We start from the raw sequence: 26559 nt of genomic DNA, 5'->3' as shown, positions 1-26559 counted from the left end.
CTCTGAAATGAAGACCCATGACCAGGACTGCTGTCTGAAACTCCAGAATGCAAACATTTTTTGGAATGGCAAAACCAGAAGGGCCTCTTTGAGTATTCCTTGGCTTCTGATCCACAGAGAGAAGGTTAGTTACTGTGATGGTTAAAGTTTGTGTCAATTTGACTGGGCTATGGAATGCCCAGACAGTTGGTAAACATGATTCCTGAGGGTGTCTGTGAGGGTGTTTCCAGAGGAGATTAGCATTTTAATCGGGTAAAGCGGATCCAATCCATTGAGAATGTGAATAGAACAAAAAGGCGGAAGTAGGTTAATCGACTCTTGACTATTTGAGCTGGGACAGCCATCTTCTCCTGCCTCTGGTGATCCTGGTTCTCAGGCCTTTAGATCCAGACAGGAATCTACATCCTCTTGGGCTTCCAGGCTTTCTAACTACACTACTGGCTTTCCTACATCTCTAGTTTGCAAAAGAGACTGTGGGACTTTTTAGCCTCCATAATTGTGTGAGCCAATACCTCATTATAATAAATCTCTTCCTAGAAATATATAAATATATATCTTATTGGTTCTGTTTCTCTGGAGAACCCTGACTAATACAGTTAGCCCCTGACAGAGGCAGCTAAAGAGGGCTGGCTCTCAGCATCCTGGCAGTTCTAGCTATAGCTGATGTTGGGGTAACATTCCTACCAGAAGCTTATTTCTTTTCTTAACCCAACTATGTCAAATAAGAACCACTGGCCACTTATTTTCACAGGTGGGTTCATGACCTCAAGTAGTTATAGATCCAAATATGCCTGGGAAAAATATGCTTTCCCTTCCTCAGTTTACATGTCATTTTCTGCTAAGGAAGTAGAGGTGTCCATGTCTTACTACTGGGAGAATCCTCTTCTCCCAGAATAGCAACGATGCTGAAGAGAAGATACAGAGACCAATGACCTGCTTTCCCTCCACCCGTGGTTTTGCATTTTTCTTGTTTTTCACCACTGGAAAGCTACATGCTAAGCTTCATCCTCAAATATTCACGTGGCAAGTTAGAATTGAAACACCCCCAGGAATTCTGTTTTCAGAAAACCCAGTCCCCAAATACAGAGAAGACCTCTGTGAAAATGCTGTGGCTCCTCTCCTCCTTTGCTGCTTCAGTGTTCCCCAGGGGCTCCCAGACACTGAAGAGCTTTGTTCCCCCAAATCTAGGCTCCTCTGGCTTCCTCTGCTATGCAGGGTAAGGAGCACTTAACATTTCTCCACTGGCTTCACCCTATTGTTAAGGTCAGATGTGGTTTTTGTGGAGTGCAGTTAATATAAATATTTTTAAATTATTGATAGTTTAGAAAGCTTTTTTCAGCTTTACAACTCATTTTAGGTAACATCATGTAAATTCTTAGAATTGTCAAATTTATAAAAATTTTATCAAGCTATTAGATTTGGAAGGAGTTTCCACATACCAGCTTCTGGTTCCATACATTCCAAACCTTATTTGTCCTCCACTCTCCACATACCTCTGGTGCTGTGTGCCACAGAAAACATTCATATCATCATATGACCTCTGGCCTTGCACCTTCAAGTCATGACACCAAGTGAGTTAGTACAGAAGGCAATAGGATTATTTCTGGAAGCTACATCAACACCAGCATGGCTAATCATAGTGCATAGAGAAGTGACCTTAATCCACATGAATATGTACTGCCAACCCCAAATTCATTGCATCTGCAATTCAATTTCCCCTTAGGATGTACAAAATACCTCTGGCCATACTGATGCTACCAGATGTGCAGGTGAGTGCGAGAGAGGGGACATTGAGGGGAAAAGGGCAGTCTTAACTAAGTGCAGTAGAGTATGACATATACTGCAAATATTACAAAACATGTGACCACATCAACACATTACTAGAGTTCCCCCCAGAGACTTGGAAGGGACTGATGCAAATGAGCCCTGAAACTCAAACCTTAGTTGCTTCTCAATCTGTCTCTGCCTTGCATTATGGGTGGATGAACTTCTTACTCTTCACAGTCCATTTTTCTTTAATGTTCATAGTGTCTTTAAAGTTACTTTATTCCTTTACTAGATGGCCTTCCTAGATTGCTAAGATAAATCATTAACCATTTAATTATTATTTAAATAATTAATTCCTACTCCTCTTTACCCTAATGCACATTACAGAGAGTTGTCTGTGGGAGAAACAGTGATTTGATGGGTCTTGTACTTGCGACTTTCAATTTGGGACTTAAACTAAGGTTTGTTTTTTCTGACTATGTCTGGCATCTTAATATTTTTGGTTCATCTTTTCTGGTTAGTCAATAACTTAGACCTCATGTACTTTGTTTTCAGCTACTCAGGAAGATAACTGCCCATCTCTTTGGAGTGCCCCCTTACAGCCCCCCAAAGTAAGTTTCATGTACAACACATCACCTGTATAAGACCCATAATCCCAAGCACAGTCTCCAAATTTGGAAAAAATTTGGTCAGCTGTTGTCACATGATCTATTTACAAATAGACTGAAACATGCTTTTATTTGTATGGTTTCATGCCCTATAACATTCCCTAAAGGATTTGAGCTACCCTTATGATTATACACTTTTTTATGTTTTTCAAAAACAAAAAGAGAAAAACAAAACAAAACAAAACCCCCCAAAACACCAGAAAAACCAAAACAAAACAAAATACTAAAGCAAAACATGAAACTGAGAGGAAAAGAAAATCTGGTACAGAATGGTTGGAGATGAAATTTCAACAAGCACAAGTGCAAGTATGATGACCACATCTGGGTTATTAAATCAACTCTGAGTTTCTTTGTGACAAAAACAAAAAGAGAAACCTGATTAGTTATGAGATGCACACTGTTCAACAAATCAAATCATCACTATTTTTCAGAAGCTCAGCTTTTCCTGGCTCTGAGAGGGGGCTCAGGATATATCTCATTCATTATTCAAACCCCAGAGGGGTACCTGGTACTTAGTAAACACTCATTAAATTTTTTTTTTGGAACAATGAATAAATGGTTGAATGAAATCAATGTTTGCTTTCTCTCGTAAATAAGTTGAAAATTATTTAAAGGCCCATTTTGTGCTTCATTCATTTTTATGTCCCCCAAAATACTTACTATGGTTCATTTATTCACTCAACAAAAATTTATTGAGGGCCTGTTTTATGCCAGGCATTGTTCCAAGCTCTAGGAACATGGTAGTGAACAAAACATTCTAATGAAGAAACAAGCAATAAATGAAGTAATTTTTATATATGTATATATTTTTATTTATATTTATATAGTATATAGATAGTGATCCTTCACTATAGTGAGCGCATGTTTGAATTTTGTATGAATTCCAAAAGGAGCCCCATCCACCAGAAAACCCTAGAGGATCTTCTAACCACAAGGCCTCACAATTGTGATGTAACAACTGGGTCGGTGGAATGGCTTCGCTGGAGGCCTTAGAATGGTTCCTGGATTGTGTGTCCCCCAATAATGGCTCGGATGTCTTTTGAAAATTCTAAATCAGAAGGTTATGGGGTGGGAGACTTGGAGCCCAGAAGCTCTCTTGGGAAACCCTGTCCCTCTCAAATTAAGTAGTGAGAGCCTGAACTGGGGCCATCTTTAGAAACAGGATTTCCTCATGGCCCATTTATAACTCTGAGCCATTCTATTTCCTACTAAGGGAACTCCCAGGATGGGGCCACCCCACCCAGTCAAATGCCCATGGTCAAACACGGTCATTGGCCCCCGAAGAATGTTCCTCTCCTCTCCTCTCCTTTGGCTCTCCTTCTGTATACAAGGACTGTTCCAGCAACCCCCTTATCTGTGGCGCCAAGAAGACTAAAATCCCCTGACAGCAGGGGCTGGTAGGGCATGCACTGGAGGCTGCCTGACGGCCAGGGCCCATTAACCTCCTCTTCCAGCTCATTGTTTTACAAGTGGTCATCGCCACCTCGCCGCCCAGTCAGAAGCCAGTAGCAGCTTTACAGCCTACTTACAGAAAATGGCTCAGCACTTAGGCATTTTCTGGTGCCCCAGGGTTCAAAGTGAAATTAATTTCCATTACCTCCCATAATAAATCACCTCACCCAACACATGTATGAAATTCCATTCAAGAGACTCAAGTCATTCTGGGCCTCCACAGAAATGCATACACACTTCAGCTTGCACTTAGTTAATTTCTCTGCTTGGGATAGAGCTGATGGGGCCCCGGAAAACAATTAGGTTCCAAGAAAGCCAATGGAACGCAAAGCAGCCTTATAACATCCAGACAGGAAGCCAGACCGATGATCCTGGCTATATGTAGAAGAGAAGGGGGGGGTTCTTTTTCTCTTGGGACCCTTTTTGGTGGTCCCTTTGTCTCCCTCCATGGCCTTTCTTATCACAGGCACAGATAAACAGAACCTGATAAAGGAATAGGGACAGAAGTGGCTCCCTCTGTTTGACATCATAATCTGGGTCTGGTTGGAAACATTTTGAGGACTTTTGGGAGGATGTGTGTGGCTAGTCATTCTGATTCTCAATCTTTTTATAAAAGAAACCACTCGGGCGCCTGGGTGGCTCAGTCGTTAAGTGCCTGCCTTCGGCTCAGGTCATGATCCCAGGGTCCTGGGATCGAGCCCCACGTCAGGCTCCCTGCTCGGTGGCAAGTCTGCTTCTCCCTCTCCTACTGCCCCTGCTTGTGTTCCCTCTCTCACTGTGTCTCTCTCTGTCAAATAAATAAAATCTTAAAAAAAAAAAAAGAAAAGAAACCACTAAATGATCATAAGTATGGCATACAACTGGATAACAAAGAAACTAAAGACCAAGGTGTAGCATCATTAAGATCCATGGAGGTTATAAGAATGGTAAGCATGACTCACACATCATGTCTGAGGAATTTGAGCCAGTGAGGTGAAGGGAGAGGGAAAGAGAGAGGCCCAGAATCTTTGAGCTGGAAGGGATTTTACAGAGCACTGAGTTCAATCCTCATAGGTTAGAGATGGGGACAGAGAGAAAGAGACAGAAGATAACAATAGTAACCACTACTGTTTATAATAGTAATCCCCACTGTGCCTACAAAGCACTAATTTCTAGCATTTATACCAATTAAACCTCATAGAAACCCTATGAGCTAGATTTCTTTCTTTTTTTCTTTTTTTGAGAACAGTTTTATATTTATAGAAAAAATTGAGAAGATAGCACAGAGAGTTCCCACATACTCCATACCTTGTGACCCTTATTAACATTTTACATTAGTATGGTACTTTTGTTATAATAAATGGACCAATATTGATACATTGCTATTAATTAAAGTCCATTTTTTATTCAGATTTCAATTTTGAGTAGTTGTGATTAGGTATATTTTAGGATGCCCCATCTATTGAAATTTGTTTAATCTTTATTCTCACAACTATAGACTGGGGTTATAGTTTTTTGGGAGATGAGATAGGTATTTTTATCCTCATTTGGAAATGAGGAAACAAAGACTCAGTGGAATAAGGCGAATGACCCTGAGCCATGTCACCAAGAAGTAATGGAGTCAGGTTTGTAACCCAGGTCTTTCTCATTTTAAAGATCAAGTTCTTGACCATCACACAACTTCCCCATAACCTAATGAGTTGGAAGTCCAACTGAGACTTAAGTCTGAAGCCCAAACTGATGTTCTTTCACAGAGATGGATGGATGGATGGATGGATGAATGGGGTGGGTAGAATGATAGAGTGATAGGGAGGAAGGTAAGTAGATAGATGATAGATAGATAGATAGATAGATAGATAGGATAAATAAATGGATGGATGGATAGATGATTGATAGATGATAGATAGATAGATGATAGAGAGATAGATGGATGATAAATAGAGCTAGATGGATGACTCTTTATAATCGCTTTCTGATGATATAAGTAACACAGTCGCACTAAATACTCAAGTATTATAGATATGCAGTAAGTGTAAGTCCTCTGAAATAATTACTACTGTTAGGTATAGCTCCCTCCAATTTTTTCTATGCTTATGCCATAAATTATGCTAACATAATTTTTTTTGAAATTGGAAACACCTTCCACTCAATTTTTCTATACACCTAAAACTGCTCTAAAAAAATAAAGACTTTAAAAAATGGAAGTATCTTATACATATTGTTCTGTAACTTTTTTCTTAATATATCACAAAACTTTATGAACTATATACATTTTTAGTTTAACATCAACCTTTCTACACACTCTTAATGAATTGATCCCTTATAATAATACATCAAGTCGCTCAATTTAGTGTTGGTGCTCTTTCCATTAACATGGTGGGTCTGAAACTTCAGCAGGCATGAACGTCATTTGGAGAGCTTAGTAAAAATGCATAGTCCTTAAACATTGTTAAAATGTCTATGCTGCCCAGAGCAATCTACACATTCAAAGCAATCCCTATCAAAATACCATCAACATTTTTCAGAGCTGGAACAAACAATCCTAAAATCTGTACGGAACCAGAAAAGACCCCAAATAGCCAGGGCAATGTTGAAAAAGAAAGTCAAAGCTGGGAGCATCACAACACCTGACTTCAAGTTATATTACAAATCTGTGATCATCAAGACAGCATTGTACTGGCACAAAGACACATAGATCAATGGAACAGAATAGAGAGCCCAGAAATGGACCCTCAACTCTATGGTCAACTAATTTTTGACAAAGTAGGAAAGAATATCCAATGGAAAAAATAAAGTCTCTTCAATAAATTGTGCTGAGAAAATTGGACAGCCACATGCAGAAGAATGAGACTAGACCATTTCCTTACACCATATACAAAAATAGACTCAATATGGATAAAAGACCTAAATGTGAGACAGGAATCCATCAAAATCCTAGAGACGAACACAGGCAGCAACCTCTTCAACCTCAGCTGCAGCAACTTTTTGCAAGACACGTCTCTAAAAGCAAGGGAAACAAAAGCAAAAATGAACTATTGGAACTTCATCAAGATAAAAATATTCTGCACAGCAAGGGAAATAGTCAACAAAACTAAAAGGCAACCTACGGAATGGGAGAAGATATTTGCAAATGACATAACAGACAAAGGGCTGGCATCCAAGATCTATAAAGAACTTATCAAACTCAACACCCAAAAAACAAATTATCCAGTCAAGAAATGGGCAGAAGACATGGACACTTCTCCAAAAAAGACATACAAATGGCCAACAGATACATGAAAAAATCCTCCACATCACTTGTCATCAGGAAAATACAAATCAAAACCACAATGAGATACTACCTCACACCAGTTAGAATGGCTAAAATTAGGGGAACCCTCTTATACTGTTGGTGGAATGCAAGCTGGTTGAGCCACTCTGGAAAACAGTGTGGATGTTCCTCAAGGAGTTAAAAATAGAACTGCCCTATGACCCAGCAATTGCACTACTGGGTATTTACCCCAAAGACACAGATGTAGTGAAAAGAAGGGGCACCTGAACCCCAATTTTCATAGCAGCAATGCCCACAATAGCCAAACTGCGGAAGGAGCTGAGATGTTCTTCAACAGATGAATGGATAAAGAAGATTCCATATACAATGGGATATTACTTAGCCATCAGAAAGGATGAATACCTACGATTTACATTGACATGTATGGAACTGGAGGGTAGTATGCTAAGTGAAATAAGTCAAGCAGAGAAAGACAATTATTATATGGCTTCACTCATATGTGGAATATAGGAAATAGCACAGAGGATCATAGGGGAACTGAGGGAAAATTGAATGGGAAGAAATCAGAGAGGGAGCCAAACCATGAGAGACTCTTGACTCTGGAAAACAAACTGAGGGTTGTGGAAAGGGAGGTTGGGGGGAGCGATGGGGTAACTGGGTGACGGGCATGAAGGAGAGCATGTGATGTGATGAGAACTGGGTGTTATATTCAACTGATGAATCATTGAACACTACACCAAAAACTAATGATGTATTATATGTTGGCTAATTGAATTTAAACAAAAAAATGCATATTCTTAGGCACCAAGGCTGAAGATTTTTATTCAAAAAGTCTGGAGGAGAACCCATGAATTTAGATTTTTTTAAAAAATAGACATAATTTCTTCCTCCAGGGGATTATAGATACAAATGATTTTGAGACCATATTTTGCAAAAATATTTAGCCTTCCTCTTTCTATCTTGGCAGTATAGTCTTCCTCAGTATAGAAAGAAGCAATCTAATTTGGTGTCCAAACTTCAGAAACTCCAATTAATTGACTAGAGTGAAATAAATCTGAATATGTGACTTTGAAAAATAAATGCTAGTTGAGCTCTGAATGGACTTGCTTTAATGGCATAATAGATTTTACAGTATATGTTGGGGGTACTTCATGTATACTGTTTTAGTATATATCTTCACATATACTGTCTCCAACAATCTAAGGGGTAAGCAGATCAGATGTCTGTGGCATCTTATGGATGAAACGCTTGAGTCTCAGAGGAGCCTGTGAATGTCACATGGGTAGTGGTCCAGTTTCAAGGACATCAACCTAGGTTGACTTTGAGTTTTGTATCAGCAACCTTTGGGTTAAATGATTTGACTGGCTCAAGTAACAAGCTCACAAGAGGAGAAATAGTCCAGGGTTACCAAATCTCTCACTTTGCAGAAGGCATTTTCCACATGGTGGGAAACCTCTCCATTAGTAGCTCAGATCTTACATTCAGCAGTATTGTGGCTTAGAAGGAGTGAAGTTCTTCCACACAATTTTAGTACAAAAGGAATCCCAGAGGATTCCCTGGATTCTGATTGGCCCACCATGGATGCATACCAACATCCAGACCCACCACTATAGCCAAGGGTATGGGGAGCTACAGTTGGCCAGACCTGGGCCATGTGCCTAACCATGAAGCCCCATTAGAATCACAGGCAGAATAGAAGGAGATGTAGATCCTTAAAGCAAGGAGCTGGGGGCTGGACACAGTTACTAGAAGAAAGGGAGAGGGTGCTGACCAGACAAAAACAGCCCACATCTACCACAGGGCTCTCTCCACATAACACTTCTCATTTGTAGAACTATATTATTTTCAAGACACTTTTACATGTATTCTCTTCATGAAAAAAATCCACTGGTAGGGGTGCCTGGGTGGCTCTTTCAGTTAAGTGTCTTCCTTCAGCTCAGGTTCTGATGTCGGGCTTCTGGGATGGAGCCCTATGTCCCACTCCCTGCTCAGCAGGGAGCCTGCTTCTCCCTCTCCTTCTGTCACTCTCTGCTTATGCTCTCTCGTACTTTCTCTCTCTCCCTCTGTCAAATAAATAAAATCTTTAAAAAAAAAAAATCCATTGGTAATTAGCAAAGCTGTTAGCATCAAAATAAAAATGTCCTTTGGAAAGGTTTTTTTTTTAAAGATTTTATTTATTCATTTGAAAGAGAGAGTGAGTGTAAGAGCACAAGCAGGGGGAGGGGACAGAGGAAGGAGAAGCAGACTCCCAGATGAGCCCAGAGACCAACACGGGGCTCCATCCCAGGACCCGGGGATCATGACCTGAGCTGAAGGCAGATGCTTAACTGACTGAACCACTAAGGCACCCCTAGAAAGTTTGTTTTTTAAAGATTTTACAATTGCATATGTTCCATAGTTGAATGAACACAGCATGCTAATTTTCTTCTTAGCGATACCCACTGCAGAATAGCATATGGAAGGCTCTAAAAAGTCCTGCAGTAAAGAAACCGGTTTAGCTTATTCACCGAACCATTTCCCAAAGTAATTTTACTATGGATTTTTTCCCTTTATATATAACTTTCAATTCACTTAGAACTAGAGTTCTCCAAAACTCACTGAAGGAAACGCTATATCGTTCAATTCACCAGCAAATTCTTCTTTATTAGTCATTAGCAGTAAACTTCAGCCAAGTCAAATAATTATAATTTGAAATAGGCATAGCCTGAAATAGTAGTGCTTTACTGCAAAAAATAAGGTTCACAACTAGCTTTACTACATCAGAGTGCTCCAACTCTGTCAAACAGAATTCTTTCTTTCTATAAACAACATTTTGTAATATTCCCTTTATCATTGTAAAATGAAATTCACAGATGGTGTTGCCTACCTACATATACATTTTTTAAAAGATCAATGATACCTTAACTGGAATATAATAGAAATGAAAGGAAACCATTTTAAAATAAATTAATATCTATGGCAATATGTAACTGTTTAGCTATGACTACACTAGAACACCTACTGAAGAAATTCAGACCCTTGCACTTATGCATAGAATCTCCAGGAGTGTGACAGCAACAAATACAGAATGATAAGGAGGTATTGTATTGCTAACTCAAATACCCTGGGTGGTGTTGCCATCAATAATGTGATTTTTTCAAAGGGTCAACTACTCTTGGTAGAGTTCTACACCAGAGAAAGGACAGTCCTATTTATGTGATGTTGCTTTGCGGAAAAAATCAGTCCATACTTTGTGTTTATATGTAAGATTCAGTTCAATTTTAAGCTCAAATAATTATAAACAGATTGTTTGATTTATCTACATGAAAGCCTACTTGGATATTTGAAAGTCATGCAGGATAGGGAAAATTTCTTCATATGCAGGTTAGCCTACATAAAATGCAAGACATTTAGAATCCATGGCCCCAGCCCACGGAAAGCCACCCCCCAGTAATTTGACAACCAAAATACCCCCACAAATTTTCAAAATGCTCCTTATGTTGCAGAACTATCTCCACTGAGAACCATGGAGATACAAGTTATCTTTTGGGTAGTAGCCAATTTTGTATTATAATCAAAGTATTCAGTTGTCAAAAAGAAAACTGGAAATAGAAAATTCATTGTCCTAACAATGTTTCCAGAAATTTCACAAGAGAAATATATGGGGCGTCCTTAAGCCATCATTTTCTCTATTTGTAAAATATGTTGATGTATAACTAAATCTAGGGCCCAATGGAAAATGTTACCTCTCTGTTTTTCTCTACAAAATCCTGGTCTCAACAATGAGAAAGAAACACTCAAAGAACAGGGCAGGAATCACTAGTTATTGCTAGATTCCCAACCACCAAGCCTGGTGCAAAGTATATTGCATTTATTATCTCTTTGAAAAAAGCAACTTGTAAGGAAGATATAATTTTCCTTTTTGGTGAGATTATGGAGGCTGCTAGATCTGATAGGTCTGACTGATGCCAAACTCTGTACTATTTTCCTTTGTCTTGAAGCACAGCAGGGGGGACAACAGCACAACACCAAGGATATGCCCAAGGTTCAAATCCTAATTCTATCACTGCTATAGGAAATTGAGCAAGTCACTTAGTCTCTTTGTGCTTCAGTTTACTCACCTGTAAAATGAGAATGATAGTAGTATCTATTTTCAGAGGATCATTATGAATATTAAATGGATTAAAACACTTAAAACTGTGTGCAGTATATAGGAAAGTCACATAATTATTAACTATAATAATAATTATCATTTCTTTTTCAGATGCCTTAGCTAGTTTTGCACTTTCTTTCCCTGGGTCTAAGTTTATCTATGAGGTCCACATTTCCTCCTTGTTACAGATAATGTCTGTCACCACACCCCATTACACCAGATACTACCTGTCACCACATCCCTGAGGCATTTCACAGTTCTGATGCAGCCTCTGTCTCTCCCATCCCTGCACCCCACTTCAGTCCTTCCTTTTCAAAAAGGGTGCTGGCTCCAGACACATGAAAAGATGCTCAACATCACTGATAATCAGGGAAATGTAAATCAGAGCTACAATGAGATATTACCTCACACCTGTCAGAATGGCTAAAATCAACAATACAAGAAACAACAGGTGTTGGCGAGGATGTGGAGAAAGGGGAACCCACTTGCACTGTGGTGGGAATGTCAACTGGTGCAGACACTCTGGGAAACAGTATGGAGGTTCCTCAAAAAGTTAAAAATAGAACTACCCTATGATCCAGTGATTACACTACAAGGTATTTACCTAAAGAATACAAAAACACCAATTCAAAGGGATATGTGCACCCTGATGTTTATAGCATCATTATCTACAATAGCCAAATTATGGAAATAGTCCAAGCGTCCATTGACTGACTGATGAATGGATAAAGAAGAAGTGGTATATATATATATATATACACACACACACACACATACATATATATACACAATGGAATATTACTTAGCCATCACAAAGAATGAAATCTTGCCATTTGCAATGCTGTGGATGGAGCTAGAGAGTATTATGCTGAGTGAGACAAGTCAGAGAAAGACAAATACCATATGATTTACTAGTATGTGGAATTTATGAAACAAAACAAATGAGCAAAGGGGGAAAAAAGAGAGAGAGAGAGCAAGGCAAACCAAGAAATAGACTCTTAACTACAGGGAACAAACTGATGATCACCAGAGGGCAGGTGGGTAGGGGGATGGGGGAAATAGGTGATGGGGATTAAGGAATGCACTTGTGATGAGCACTGGGTGTTGTATGGAAGTGTTGAATCACTCTATGTGTACACCTGAAACTAATATTATACTGCATGTTCACTAACTGGAATTTAAATTAAAAGTTCTATAAAAAAGTACAAATTTTTAAAAATTAAAAAAAAATTTTTAAATGGTGCTGGCTCTAGGAGGGTACATGGTATAGAGAAATGAGTTCCCATCTCTTTCTCTAACTCGCTGGGCAACCTTGGGCAATTCACCTCAGTCCCCCAGGCCTCCACTTGTGCATTCTTAAAGCCCAGTGACCACTAAGATCTCTTTAAGCATCATTCTCCTCCTCCCATCCCATTCCTACCTGGATGAGGGAGAATCTGGGAACTAGAGAAACTGACACTTCTCTTGTTAGAAGCCTTTGTGGGGTTCATTCATTCAGTATCTGGTTTTTAAATGGCCTCAGCTACTCCCAGAAGTCAGGGTTTGTCAGTCTATTAATCTGAACCCCAGCCAGGAAAATGACTGCTACAAAGGCAGAGATGCACCTGCTCAAAGTGGAAACCAGGCTCTCAAGTAGCCTGTTGGAAAGTGTGAAGCATTTAATGATTATTATCCTTTTTATTTGCACAGCAGCACTCTGCCTTTTATACACACACATGCACACTCACTCGCTCACACAGCTGTCAATCATCATAGCCCTTCTATGAGGAAAAGATTATCGATCACCATCCAATTTTGCAGTTGAGAAAACTGAGGCACAGGGAGGTTATGTAGCGCACACATGATCCCCAAATCAGGCTCTGTTGGGACCCAGGTCAGCTGACCCCTGGCCAAATGTTCTTCACACCACTGATAACAAGCACTATGTTCAAATATTTCAGACATATTACTCAATCTTCACAACAGCCTTAAGAAATAGGTATTACCACCCCATTTGTAAACAAACTCAGAGCCCCACTAGACTTAAAAATCCCCCAGGCATGGGGCCTTCTCAGTGAACTCCCCTAAAGTTAGCTAGATTGAAAATGTCAGATTTGGGACTAATGCCGGATTCTCTCTGTGTCCAGCACTTACCTCCAGAACCCCTGGCCTGAGACCATGAGGCTCTACCTGTGTGTGCAAAGCAAACAGCCTCCTGGGCAGGAGGCTCTGGGAAGCAGAGGAAGACCTGTGTTTACTGATCACCTTCCCAAGTGCAGGGTCTTTACAACCATTACTGCATCCACTCCACCAGAACTGACCTCCCTAGAGTTCCTGAAGTAATGGATTCATCCAGCTGTCACATTTTAATTTATGTGTTATGAGAACTCTTGTCAAGATCTGGGGTAAGGACAATATATCAGGGATAACTTTTTAGGAAAAAGGAACATTAACATATCATCTGAATTCCAAGATCCAGGCTGGATTAAAAAGAGTTCTTGAGACTGGCAGGAGATGGGCCTCAGTTCAGATTGAATGTCATTAAACCTCTACACGGTGCTGTCCCTGCGCAGGTGCTGCATTAAGCTCTGCCAACACAGAAATGAGGAAAGACCATCCCCGCCCTAATTCTAAGAGGGAAGATGGATGGAAAGAAATATGAAGAAATGGAGGCAGCATGTCTTGTGCGCTCTAGAATCAGACAGCCTGGGTGGAATCTCTGCTCCAGCATTTCCTGTGTGACCTTGGGCACATTTCTGAACCTCTCTGTGCCTTAGTTGTTTCATCTGTAAGAGGGGAGATATGCCGTATTATTTTTGCAAGGATTAAATGACTTAATACACGTGAAGTGTTTAGAACAATCCCTAGCACAGTGACAGAGATAAATCCAAGGCATGGAAGAGGGAACGGTGAATTCTTTCCAGGGCAGTGGGGGTCAGGGATGACTTCCTGGGTTTGGAAGGATGATTAGGATTTTTTCCAGGAGATGGCAGAATGAGGACAGCTAGTACTGGTACTACTACTAAGACAAATAATTACCATCTATCGAGCCCTTACTTCTGCAAGCCCTGTGCTAGTGCGTGGTATGGACGATCTCATTTAATTCTTGCAACAGTAATTCCATGAAACTAGTACTGTTACTACCATTGGAGAGATGAGAAAGTAGAGACCAGGGAGGTTAAGTAACTCACCCAAGGCCACACAGCTGAGCTGGTATGTGACAGACAGACGTAGGACCTGAACATCCAGAGGACGTTTGATGTCAGAACAAGCATTTTACACCATTAAGCTATATTTTAGTGGTTCTCTGTCCCACTCACAATTACTAAAAGCAACTTTCCTCATTTCAGAGTTCGACCCTTTAGAACCTATGATTTAGTCATTTGCAGAGCTTGCCTGTCAGTCTGTCTGCACTCGGCCAGCTTGTCTCCTTGGCTGGTCACTGTGGTATGGAGAGTGCTGGACACCTAGTGATAGGAGAGCCTTCCAGCTTTCCTCCCAGGCCCTGCTGCAGGCACCACCCGCCTTCCACCCTTTCCCTGAGCAACGCTGTAATGCCTGATGAAATAAAACCTGCCCCAACAGGAGTAAACTGTGGGCATCTGCTTCCCTGGCACTTTTAGTCTAATTGCGGCCCAACGAATATAATAGCTTCCCCACTATCTTTTCAGCAACACAAACTCCTGAAGCCATTCAGAAAGGGCTCAACACCAATAACACTCGTCCTACTGTCTGAAGGCTGAAATCCAGTATCAGCCAGACGGTCCTAGTTTACAACTTGGTTTTCACCTCAACAACATCCCTTGGTCTCGAGTTTACTGCCCAGTTGCTAGACATCTGGAGCAGTCTGTAACATCCCCTTAATCTCACTCCTGCTTCTCACATCCCAGGGTTGCTAAACTCAGGATAGGATCATATGGCTACTTTTTTGGCTGGGCAGCAGTTGCAAACTCTAGCTGAAACCCATTTTGTTGAGCTGCTACCTATTGACCTTGAAGAGGCAATTGGCTCAAATTGTTCCAGGTTTGAGTTTGGAGGCCAGATGGAGGGGTTCAGCAAATTAGACCTGCTAATGCCGTTGGCAAATGTGGATCCAACACTGGAACGTGCCTGCATGTAGCACCTTGCCTTTATCCTAGGTCTGGCAAAGACCCAAGGGAAAACCCAGCTCCTGAAAGCTAAATCTCAGGTCCCTCAGTGTTTTGGTTATCTATTGCAAGGAAACAAAACAGACCACTCCAAAACTTAGTGGCTTGAAACAACAGATATTTTGTTATTTCTCACATTCTTGTGGGTCCACTGGACTCAACAAAGCAGTTCATCTGCTGTCTCGGTTGGGGTCTCTCATGTGGCTGCAGTCAAATAGTCCTGGGCTGAAGTCATCTGGAATATCCAAGGTAACTGCTCTCATGTCTGGCACCTTGGCAGGGCGCGCTGGAAGACTGGGCTCAGCTGGGACCCTGGGGCAGGTAAAGCCCATCTCTCTGTACAGTCTCGGGGCCTTCCTTTCTACATGGAGTCTTCATGAAATCTAAGTAGCTGGACTTACTATGTCATGGCCCAGGAGTTCCAAAAGTAGAAGCTGTCAGTCCTTATAGGCTCAGAACTGGCACAATGTCACTTCTGCTACATTCTACTGGTGAAAGTCATAGGGCCAGCCCATATTCAGGGAGGGAATTTACAAGAGTGAGAATATTGCATGATTGACTCAGTGGAAGCCATCTTTGTAGAGTAGCTACTACCCTCTCCAGAGTCTATGCATCCACCAATATAAATAAGTGCAGAACCACAGTCCCTTATGTAAGTATACGTTCATCTTTTTACATAGCAGCCATTTGTTTTGTGTTTACCATAAGTTAGTCACTATGCTAAATGTGTTATGTCACAGTCTCTTTCAGGCTCACAAAAACTGAGAGCTGGTCATTAGTACCACTATGCTACAAATGAACAAACTAAGACCAGAGAGATTGAGTAAACTTCTCTAAGGTATCCAGCTAGTAAGTGGTAGAGCTAGGGTTAAATCTAAGATCTGTATGCCTGCAAAAATCTGTTTGTTTTTCATATACATAGACACAAGTCACAGTGTTGTCCTCTCTTATCATTCTGGTACAGTAAAAAGCCACACTTGGCCAAGATGAGGCTGTTGGTGTTTTGCCTGAGAGCCCAAGGATGTGGAGGGTGAATGTGGCTACATGCTCAAAAGATTTCGCTCTAAGCTTGTCAGGCTTTCCACCCTGGGTTCCTGCCAGCCTACGCTTGTATGCTTTCAATGAACTCAGGTCCTGGGCAGAAGACCTTTGGTTCTGGTTAATGTATTCTTGCTGCTGTCCTGAACCTGTGAATTCAGCTCCCTGGCTAGATCCCGACCATTACTGCCTGGCTTTCCCAGTCTTTGACCCCTCTCATGTTTACCTGGGTCCTTAATCCCTACTACTGGCCATTCCAAAGTATAGGATTTTCCTGCCCAGATTTGAGCTACCTGCCTGATTTACCTGATTTGGTGAACTTGATCCATACCCATTGAACCAGATAGCCCTCTGTTTCTGGTCTACTTGGATCTGTTCTTTCCTTCTTTCCTTCCTTCCTTCGTCGCTCAGTCAGTAGTTGTTTATTGAGGGCATTTCATGTCTGAGGTCTCATTCGAGGCGCTGGAGATGTGGCAGGGACGCAATTGACATGTATCCTGTCCTCATGAACCTTTCAGTTCAAGTCTGGGGGACAATGAATAAATAAGCAAAATTATGAATGCTTATGATAAGGGAAAAAACAGGAAGAAAAGGAAGTGCAAGAAGATAATTTAGTATGCATGGAAAGAGGGTGTTCTAAACAGGGCTGTTGAGAAGGCCTTTTCTGAAGAGGGGATCCTGGAGCAGAGCCAGGATCCTTCTGGATAAGAAGGAACCAGCCTGTGGGAGGCTGAAAAAGTGATCACTTTAGGCAGAGGGAACACTAAATACAAAGGAAAAGAGGTTGACATATTAGGAGCCATGCCAGTGGGGTTGTAGAGGAATGAGGAAGGAGAGAATTATCACACTTTGCTGGTTCCAACATGCTGATCTTCCATCCTAAATTTCATTGGGATGAAAGTTGTCTACAACAGAGAACACTCAGGGACAGCTGAGCTCCTCCAGCTGGGGCTGAAGACCCTTCCTATCTGATTTCACTTTCTGTAGTTCCCACTTAGTTGCTCTTATAAAATTGTTTTGATGTTTCCTATTTGTCTGTCTCCTTTATTAAATTGTGAATTTTTCTCCTCTTCCTACAAAATGTTCACCACAGTGTCTGCTCAGTAAATATTTGTTGACAGAAGGAAAAAAGGCATGAAAGAAGGACACATGTTTGGTAATTAATCTGTTCCAATCCTGTCATTTGTCATCTCTGGTTTTATAAATCAAGTTTCATAAAATTAACCATCTCATTTCTGAGTATTCTCAAGGTTGTTAGCAAAACTTTCGGATGAGCTGGCAGCTAGTTTCTCTACTTTGTTTTTACTTTTTCTACTTCTTAGAAAGATGCTGAGATTCTGACATGTGATACAGAATGAGAATAATCATTTATTCTTCCTAAACTCCCCAATTGTGGAGAACTTTCATGCAAAGTCCCAGCTCTGTCCATCACTTCTGGAGCCAGTCTATGGTCCTTTACTATGCTGAAGAGTAGTGGATTTCAATCTTTCCCTCTGGATCTTTCCATCTATATTGAGACTTCCTATCCCTTTCTAAAGGCAGAAGTTTCATGGAGAGGAGAGAAGGAGAATTTGACTAAGGCCAATTTGATTTCGGTTAACTGGAGGAGTGAAGATCTAGTTCAAATCAAGGATCGAAGTGGGGCTTTGTATTCTATACAAATTTTGCAGCAATGCTACTTCTTCATAAAACTATGAAAGTCAACTCAACAAATACTTATTGAGCACATTTTGTCCTGAGTACTGAGCATATAATGGTAAACATGATAGACACAACCCATACCCAAATTAGAAAAGAAGTAGTAACTACAAAGAATGGAAAAATTCCACAGTGCTTTGGAGAGGCATAGGATGAGCACATAGCCATGTGAATCAATCAGGGTAGGCCAGATTATGCTGTGGCAAAAAAAAAAAAAAAAAAAAATCCACACGTTTCAATGGCTTAAGACAATAGGGATTTGTTTCTCATTCATAGTACAAGTCCAAAGCAGGCTGGCAAGGGATCCAAGCTAATGGAGCAACCAGTAATAATAGAGGGAATACAGCTCAGGAGGGTCTTGAACTACCAATGAAATGCTATAGCCCGGAAATGATACATGTCACTTCCTATCAGAACACATTAGCTAAATCCAGTCACAGTTCTACCCAAACAGAAGGGGTCCAGGACCCCTCCTACGTGCACAGGAAATGATGTCTAAGCTGAAGGACGAGTAGGAGTAAGGTAGAAAGGAAAACATGAATTTTCAGGCAGGGTGAAAAGCAGGAAAAATAGCTTGGGGGCAAAGAAGAGAATATTATTTTGGAGGACATAGTGTGGAGAAGGAAGGGTGGGGAAGAAAAAAAGAATCCTTAGTCATTACTGTAGGATTTAAAACATCATAGACATCTTTCATATGAAAGAAACAGCCTTCAATAAATCAGTTGAAAATTCATTCATTCACTCACTTAAATCAGGTATGTACCCTTTCCATATTATTTTATCTCAAGGACTTTTAGTAGTTCTTCCAGTATTCCTTCAATGGTTTTATCATATTCCCTGTGTGGGCAGATGGCTATGAAAATACTCAGCAATTTCTTCAATGCTAACTCCATGACTTTATTACAATACTTTACTCAACAAAGAACTTTAGAAAAAAGTTTTAACCTCCATTAGTCACAAAGAAATTATCAGAATTCAAGAAAATAAGAGAGGAAAGTGATCTCTCTGAGTGAGTGACCACCTTAAATATCTGCAAACCAAGCCCTATGCAGATACAAGTAATAGAACTTATCTTCTGAACAGGGATTTAACCGATCTATGATTTTCTTGTTATCAGTTTATGGGGCCACCAGCTAATTTCCATAGGCTTGCATCAGAAGAATAAGAAGTTCCAGAAAATAATATCTCACTGAAGAATTTCGGTATTATTTATTCAGTCTTTCTTTTATCAAATACTTACTGAGAACATGCTGTATACCAGACCTAGGCACTGAAAATACAGTCGTGAACCAAACAAAGTCCCTGGCCCCACATGGAACTGACAATCTAGTGAGGGAGACAGATAATGAATGAATAAATATGTATTGCATCAGACGGCAGTAAGTGCCAGGGATAAAAATAAAGTAGGGTAAGGAACATAGGGACTCCAAGAATGGTTAGGGAAGGCCTCCAACATGATCTTAAGGGAATGAAGAAGGATATCTGAGAGAACAGCTAAGAGAAGGCAAAGGAAAAGACAAGAGCAAAAAGCTTTGGAACAGAATCATCCTTGGAGTGTTCACAGAACCACGGGAGGGCCAATATGGCTAGAGCAGTGTAAGCCATGAGGAAAGAAGTAAGAGATATTTCTAAGAGATAGGAAAGGAAAACAGATAATGTCTCTTCACTGTAAGGACTTTTGCTATAAGTCAGAGTGAAGTAGAAAGCTGGTGAAGAATTTTGAGCAAAGAGTGGTATGACGTGATTTGGGTTTCAAAAGTATGACTCTCATTGCTGTGTTGAGAACAGAATTGGGGGCCTTCAAGGATGAAAACAAAGATCAACAAAACTAAAAGGCAACCTACAGAATGGAAGAAGATATTTGCAAATAACATACGATGAAGGGCTAGTAACCAAAATATATAAAGAAATCCTACAACTCAATACACAAAACCCAAATTATCCAATTAAAAAATGAGCAGAAGACATGAAGAGACACTTCTTAAAGGAAGACATCCAGACGGCCAATAGACACATGAAAAGATGTTCAACATCACTCATCATCAGGGAAATGCAAATCAAAACTACAATGAGATATCACCTCACACCTGTTAGAATGGCAAAATCAGCAACATGAGAAACAACAGATGCTGGTGAGGATATGGAGAAAGGGGAACCTTCTTACACTGTTGGTGGGAAATCAACCTGATGGAGCCACTGTGGAAGACAGTATGTAGCGCCCCCCCAAAATTAAAATAGAACTACCCTATGATCTAGGAATTGTACTACTGGATATTTATCTCCCCCAAAATACAAAAACACTAATTCAAAGGTATACATGCATCTCTATGTTTATAGCAGCATTATTTACAATAGCCAAATTATGGAAGTAGCCCAAGTGTTCACTGATAGATGAATGGATAAAGAAGATGTGGTGTATATATACAATGGAATATTATTTAGCCATTGAAAAGAATGAAATCGTGCCATTTGGAACAACATGGATAGACCCAGAGAATATAATGCTAAGCAAAATAAGTCCGTCAAAGACAAATACCATATGATCTCACTCATATGTGGAATTTAAGAAACAAAACAAAGGAACAAAGGGGAAAAAAAAAAAAGAGAGAGAGAGGCAAACCAAGAATCAGACTCTTAACTATAGAGAACAAACTGATGGTTACCAGAGGGGAGGTGGGTGGGGGGATGGGTGAAATAGGTGCTGGGGATAAAAGAGTACACTTATCATGATGAAAAAAAAATAAAGTAAAATTATTTTAAAAAAGAGAATGAAAACAAAGAGATTCCTTGGGTCTATTCTAGATGAGAAATAATTGCAATTGGCCTAGGGTAGTAGCAGTGGATGTATGGTCAGATTCTGGTTCTATTCTGAAGGAAAAGCAGAGTATCTGATATGGGATTAGATACGGTGTGTGAGGGAAAGAGTAACGTATGACCCCAAGGTTTTCATCCTGAGCAATTGGAAGGATGGAATTGTCATTTACTGAAATGGGAAAAGCTAAGAGCCCAATTTTTGACATGTGAAATTTAAAATGTCTGTTAGACAATCAAGTCGAAATATTAGGTAGGTAGCTGGATATATGAGTCTAGATGTCTGAGATGTGAACAGTCTGGAAATGTATATGTAGCTAAAGGAAAAGCATTGTGTAACTCTTAGGTGAACTAGTTATACTTTAGATGTTTATACTAGTCTTTACTAGATTAGAGTTTATGAGAAGGAAGCAGAATGTTGTAGGGAAACAAAGTTCTCCAAAGAGTTAAAGGTAGTTCTTATACTATAACACTGGGAACACTGAGATATTGATTCCTTGATGTCAATGAGTGAAGACTGGTATTTGAATAGCTCAAAATTAACTGAAATATATTTTTCTAAACTTGGTCAAGACCAGCACAGCCCAGACCATTCCATTTTATTCCATTCCACAACTTGTCAAGCACTATCAGTATCTCTATAAAGATGAAGTTTATAAATTTTTGCTTCAAGAAACTCAGGATTAGAGGGGATCCACAGCAGACCTTGAAGTAGGTGCAGGATGAAGCAAGAGGGTGACCATAGCCAACTCTTTTTCCGTGGTCTCCAGAGCCACTCCCATGAGAAGATGAAGCTGCAAAAGAGAAAATCAACTTTGTACCTCAGCCCCCGGAAGAGCACTGAGTGCCGCAGAGATTTGGATTCCTAGATTTGCCCAACACTTCTGTCTGCTATAGCAGACATCATACTCTACTCATTAATGAAGCAACTAGAAAATGGCATCAGCAAATGGCAAGATGGGTATTTTTTTGCCAGTTATGCTCTTGGTTCACATGGTATTGCTTGGTATTGCTTGTAAGAACTCTTACAAACACTGTGGAAACTGTTCTCACTATAATTGCTCTTTTTTACTATCCTTTGGAAGGTTCAAAGTCTATGAACAGTGTCAAGTACTTGTCCCTGGTGGCACTTACCTTCATAATTCGTCCCACAGCTATCATTCCATGGATACCTTTGGTCTTCAGACATTTCTGGCAAGAACAGAAAAAGCTTGATTTTATTCTGCATCAGTTTTTACCTATAGGATTTGTCACTTTGAGTTTGTCTCTGATAATTGATCATATTTTTTTTTTTTTTTTTTTGGTCAATGGACCCTGTTTCAGTATGACTTTTTGAAATCTAATGTGCTTCAGAATTTGGGAACATTTCATAGTTCTCATCCATGGCACTGGTACTTCAGTCAAGGATTTCCACCTGTCTTGGGTACTCAACCCTTCTTTATTCATGGCTGCTTTCTGTCCCCAAAGAGGTACCGAATTACTTCTGGTAACTGTGCTGTGGACACTGCTAGTTTATAGCATGTTGAGCCACAAAGAATTCAGGTTTATCTATCCAGTCTTACCGTTTTGTATGGTGTTTTGTGGGTACTTACTAAACCACCTGAAAACGTGGAAGAAACCAGCTCACAGTTTCCTGTTTTTATCGAATATGCTCCTTGCCCTCTATACTGGTTTAGTTCATCAGTGAGGTACTCTTGATGTCATGACTCATATTCAAGAACTCTGTAACAAAAATCCCAATAAATCTTCAGCTTCAGTATTTATAATGACACCTTGACACTCTACTCCTTATTATAGCCATGTCCACTACCCACTTCCAGTGAGATTTCTCCGATGTCCCCCAGAGCTGACTGGAAAAAGTCAGTACCTTGATGAAGCAGATATATTCTATCTGAATCCCTTAAACTGGTTAGATAAAGAGTTTCACAATGATTCAACATTGCCTACTCACTTGATCATCTTCAGCATTTCAGAGGAGGAAAAAAGTGCTTTTCCTAATTTCAAGCAACTATGAGAGAACTGCTGTGTTCTTCCACGCTCACTTGTCAGAAGGTCGAACTGGAAGTCACATATATGTCTATGAATGGAAAATAAAAGGGACACTCAACAGCAGATAAACTGCATTTAAATTTTTCCTAAAGAAATAGACATTGCTGGGTACAAATATTCAGATGCTGCATAAATATGCCCGTAAACACTGGGTAAGATTTGTGGAACTAGCAAAAAGCCACTGAACTTCTTTACCAAATATCACTACTGAGGAAATGTATGAAAAATATCACAAAGTATAAAATATATTAATACAAATGCCAGATTTTAAATAGAGACCTTTAGTTTTCCTCAGAAAAAGAAAAAAGAAAAAAGAAACTCAGGATTAAGTGGCCATTCCTGGTGAAATATCCCACCTAGAGGGTACTTCTTGGTCAGGTCAGTTCCTAAGGAGTTCAAAGGAGTCTTCAAACAAGATTTGTGTCCACAGATGAGTCCAGCAATAAGAAAAGCTGCAATCTCCCCATTGGATAACTGTAACATTTGAAACATCCAGCTATAATGACAACATTTTAAAAAGAAAGTAGCATTTTTTTCATTCCAGAACTGTCCCCATTGAAGTACAAATGAAGTATCCCAATGCACAGGGAAAGTGATTCTCATTGCTAATGAAATAAATAAAAAGTAAAGTAACACAGAAATACTATTTTACACCCATTAAATGAGCATGAAGAAAACATCAGTGATAACATTTACAGATACTAAAATTGTAGGAATATTCCAGGCTTATGGAAACAGTAGAAAAGTGATTTGGTACTATCTTTGGTTAAGTACTATGTCATTACATATTTTGGTAGTTTGGATGATCAGACCCAATTTTTCTCCTTTCTCCTTGGTCCCTCCCTCTAAAGGTGGAGTGCATGTCCCTGACCTTGACTTTAGGGTCAGCTTTGTGAATTGTTTTCACTAACGGGGTATTATTAGCAAGGGTGATAGGAATAGGGGTTTGCAATGAACATGTTTGTGTAGTTGGGTATGACCTATGATGCTTTTTTTTTTTTTTTTTTTTAGCTGATGTTACTTTTTGTTGATTAAGAGAGAGAGGAAAACACCTGCACTACATACTGGTGCATCTGGAAAGCAATTAAAAGAAGGGAATTACAGTCATTTTGCTGTTCAGAAAATGCCCCAGAACGCTTCTCTATTTGTCTACTGGACCAGCATACTGAGGGGACATCCACCTGAGCAAGGCCACACTTCCAAGGCTTAGGAGCTCTGCAAGGGGGAGGGAGGTAGGAGAATGGGGCCAGAGGGGGCGAGCCTGTCACAGGTCCTCTATGCATTCTGGCAACTGGGCTTCACCATGGAGGTCTTGCCCAACCAGGGGACAGTGTATATCTGGAAGGAGCAGAGCGTTTTTCCCATCAGATGTGGCTAGTCATAGAAGAGACAGCTGTCTAAGTTGGGCTGGAACTTGGTACATCTGGTTTGGCCAATCTCCATGTCTAAGAAGTAGTTCATCCTAGTCATCACCTGCTTACACGTGTGCACCACCTGCTGTCTGTGGTATGGGTGAAGTTCAGTGCCTGCTGCATGCCCTCCTTGTTGACTTTGGCATCCCATGGGGTGCCCACCATTGGAGACTTGCTCCCACCAGTCCTGGGGCTCACATCCAGGCCCAGGGCCAAGACGGCCAGCAGGAGCAGTGGAGTGCACAGGGGCCCGGCTATGGTGTGCTCAGAAGTGGATGAAGCTCAGAGGGAAGTGATTTATTGGCAGTGAGCCTGACCAATGAGGCTTTTTACCATCTTCAGAAAAACATGCCTAAGTTAACCTACTGTTGTGGGAAGAGCATGAAAGATGTGTAGAGTCAGCCAAGTTGAACCCAGCTTGGATGTACCCAACAGCAGATCCATGAGATTAAATCATCATTGTGTTAAGTCACTGGGTTTTGGAAAGTTTTTACACAGCATGTTTGCAGCACTAGCCAGCCAGTACACATATCAAGTGTCATTAACAATGTTAATACTCTATTCCTCCATATACACTTTGAGAGTTTGTTCAGACAAATTTGCATGTATATCAGCATAGGCTAGGTTATTCAGCATAACACATGAGACTTAACAACAGTGTATCTCTCACTCACCCAAACCAGATATGGGAAAACATTAATAACATATATTCAGTGGCACACGTTTTGAACTCAAGTAATGTCTACCCATAGCATACAAATAGAGCAGTGCAAGAGAGACAGGACAACTACCTAGATAGCCAGATGAGCAGAATAACATTAGCAATCAGAGGACTATAAAATTTCAAATCTTTCTCATCTGGCATAGCAATTCATCCTCTGTATATTTAGCTTTTGGAAGTAATTTAACAGAATAATTTTGTTTAACTTTAAATTAACATGCTCTTTCTACTTTCACCTTAGTAGCAGAAGAATTAGAAAGAATCTATTTGGGGGTACCTAGCTGGTTCAGTCAGTAGAGTATGTGACTCTTAATCTTGGGGTCATGAGTTTGAGCCCCACATTGGGGGTACAGATTACATAAAAAAAAAATTAAAATTAAAAAAAGAACCTATTTGTCCAACACAGGAGGAATAGGTAAGTAAATTAAGGTACATATAAAATCATAAAAGATATTTATAGCATAAGATTAGGGAGAAAAGAGAAATAAAATTTATAACTATGATTTTTAATTATATAAAATACTCATGTAGATGAACAAATTTTAGAAAGAAACATGACATAAGAAAAAACAGTCTGGGAATTATCAGTGGGTTATTTTTCCTTTAAAGACCTTTTAACCACATTTTATGTTATTGTTAAAATAAAAATAAATGACTCATTAAATATTTTTCTAATGCTGCTTATCTGGGGGGCAACTAGCTAGAAAATACATTTGCTATGGAATGCTAGCCCCTTAGAGAAATGAGATAGTGCCCATTTAAATATCTTAAGGGTATCAGATGCTAAGGTATAGTAACTTGCAATCAATACCTGTAATTTGATGAATTGGTAACCAAATCCAAGCATCTGAATCCAATCTTTTTTTTTTTTTTTTGTATCATAGACTAGCCTAAAAACAAATAGCAAGGTTTTAAACTGTCAATTCAGATGAAACACATAATTTGATCTTCAGTAAACCTTAAAATAGAATCTGCACAAAAGGAAGATAGTTTGAAGGCCCAGAAAGAGGGGTAGTCCAACTGTCGAGCCGGGACACTTCCCTCAGGCTGGAGCCTACAGACACACTGGCATTCTTACATGGTGAACAATGTTCAACTCTCCTCCCCTAGGAGCCATGGCCCTGGAGCCAAGTCCTAAGTCTCTGCCTTCCAGATGGCATACCCACAAGCACATTTCTGATAAGGGTCAGGGCCAAAGTTTTGGAGACAGTTTCAAAAAACTCAGTATCTCTGGATGTTATCTGGACATAGTTCCTTACACTCCCAAAAGGAGTATAAAAAATTCAACATACACTTTTGGGAACTGTAAATAGGGAAATTTCAACTGCTATGGTTCCAAGAGGTCTCTTGATTTTTTACTACATTTTTTTCAAGATAAGTTTTTCATTCATTTACCACAAAGAAATCCATATCAAGGGTCTATTATGAGCTAGA

The 26559-nt window shown here is 40.0% G+C and overlaps 1 pseudogene; it reads left to right on the top strand.

Annotated features, from left to right (window-relative positions):
* The window catches only part of LOC114220034 (GPI alpha-1,2-mannosyltransferase 3 pseudogene), a 45690-nt pseudogene extending 22630 nt beyond the window's left edge, over positions 1-23060 (top strand).
* The last annotated feature ends 3499 nt before the right edge of the window (positions 23061-26559 follow it).

This window comes from Eumetopias jubatus, unplaced genomic scaffold, assembly GCF_037043125.1.
Source record: "Eumetopias jubatus isolate StellerSeaLion01/CBP00866 unplaced genomic scaffold, mEumJub1_p1.0 scaffold_13, whole genome shotgun sequence".
NCBI lineage: Eukaryota > Metazoa > Chordata > Mammalia > Carnivora > Otariidae > Eumetopias > Eumetopias jubatus.
This window is presented reverse-complemented; position numbering and strand designations above follow the sequence as displayed.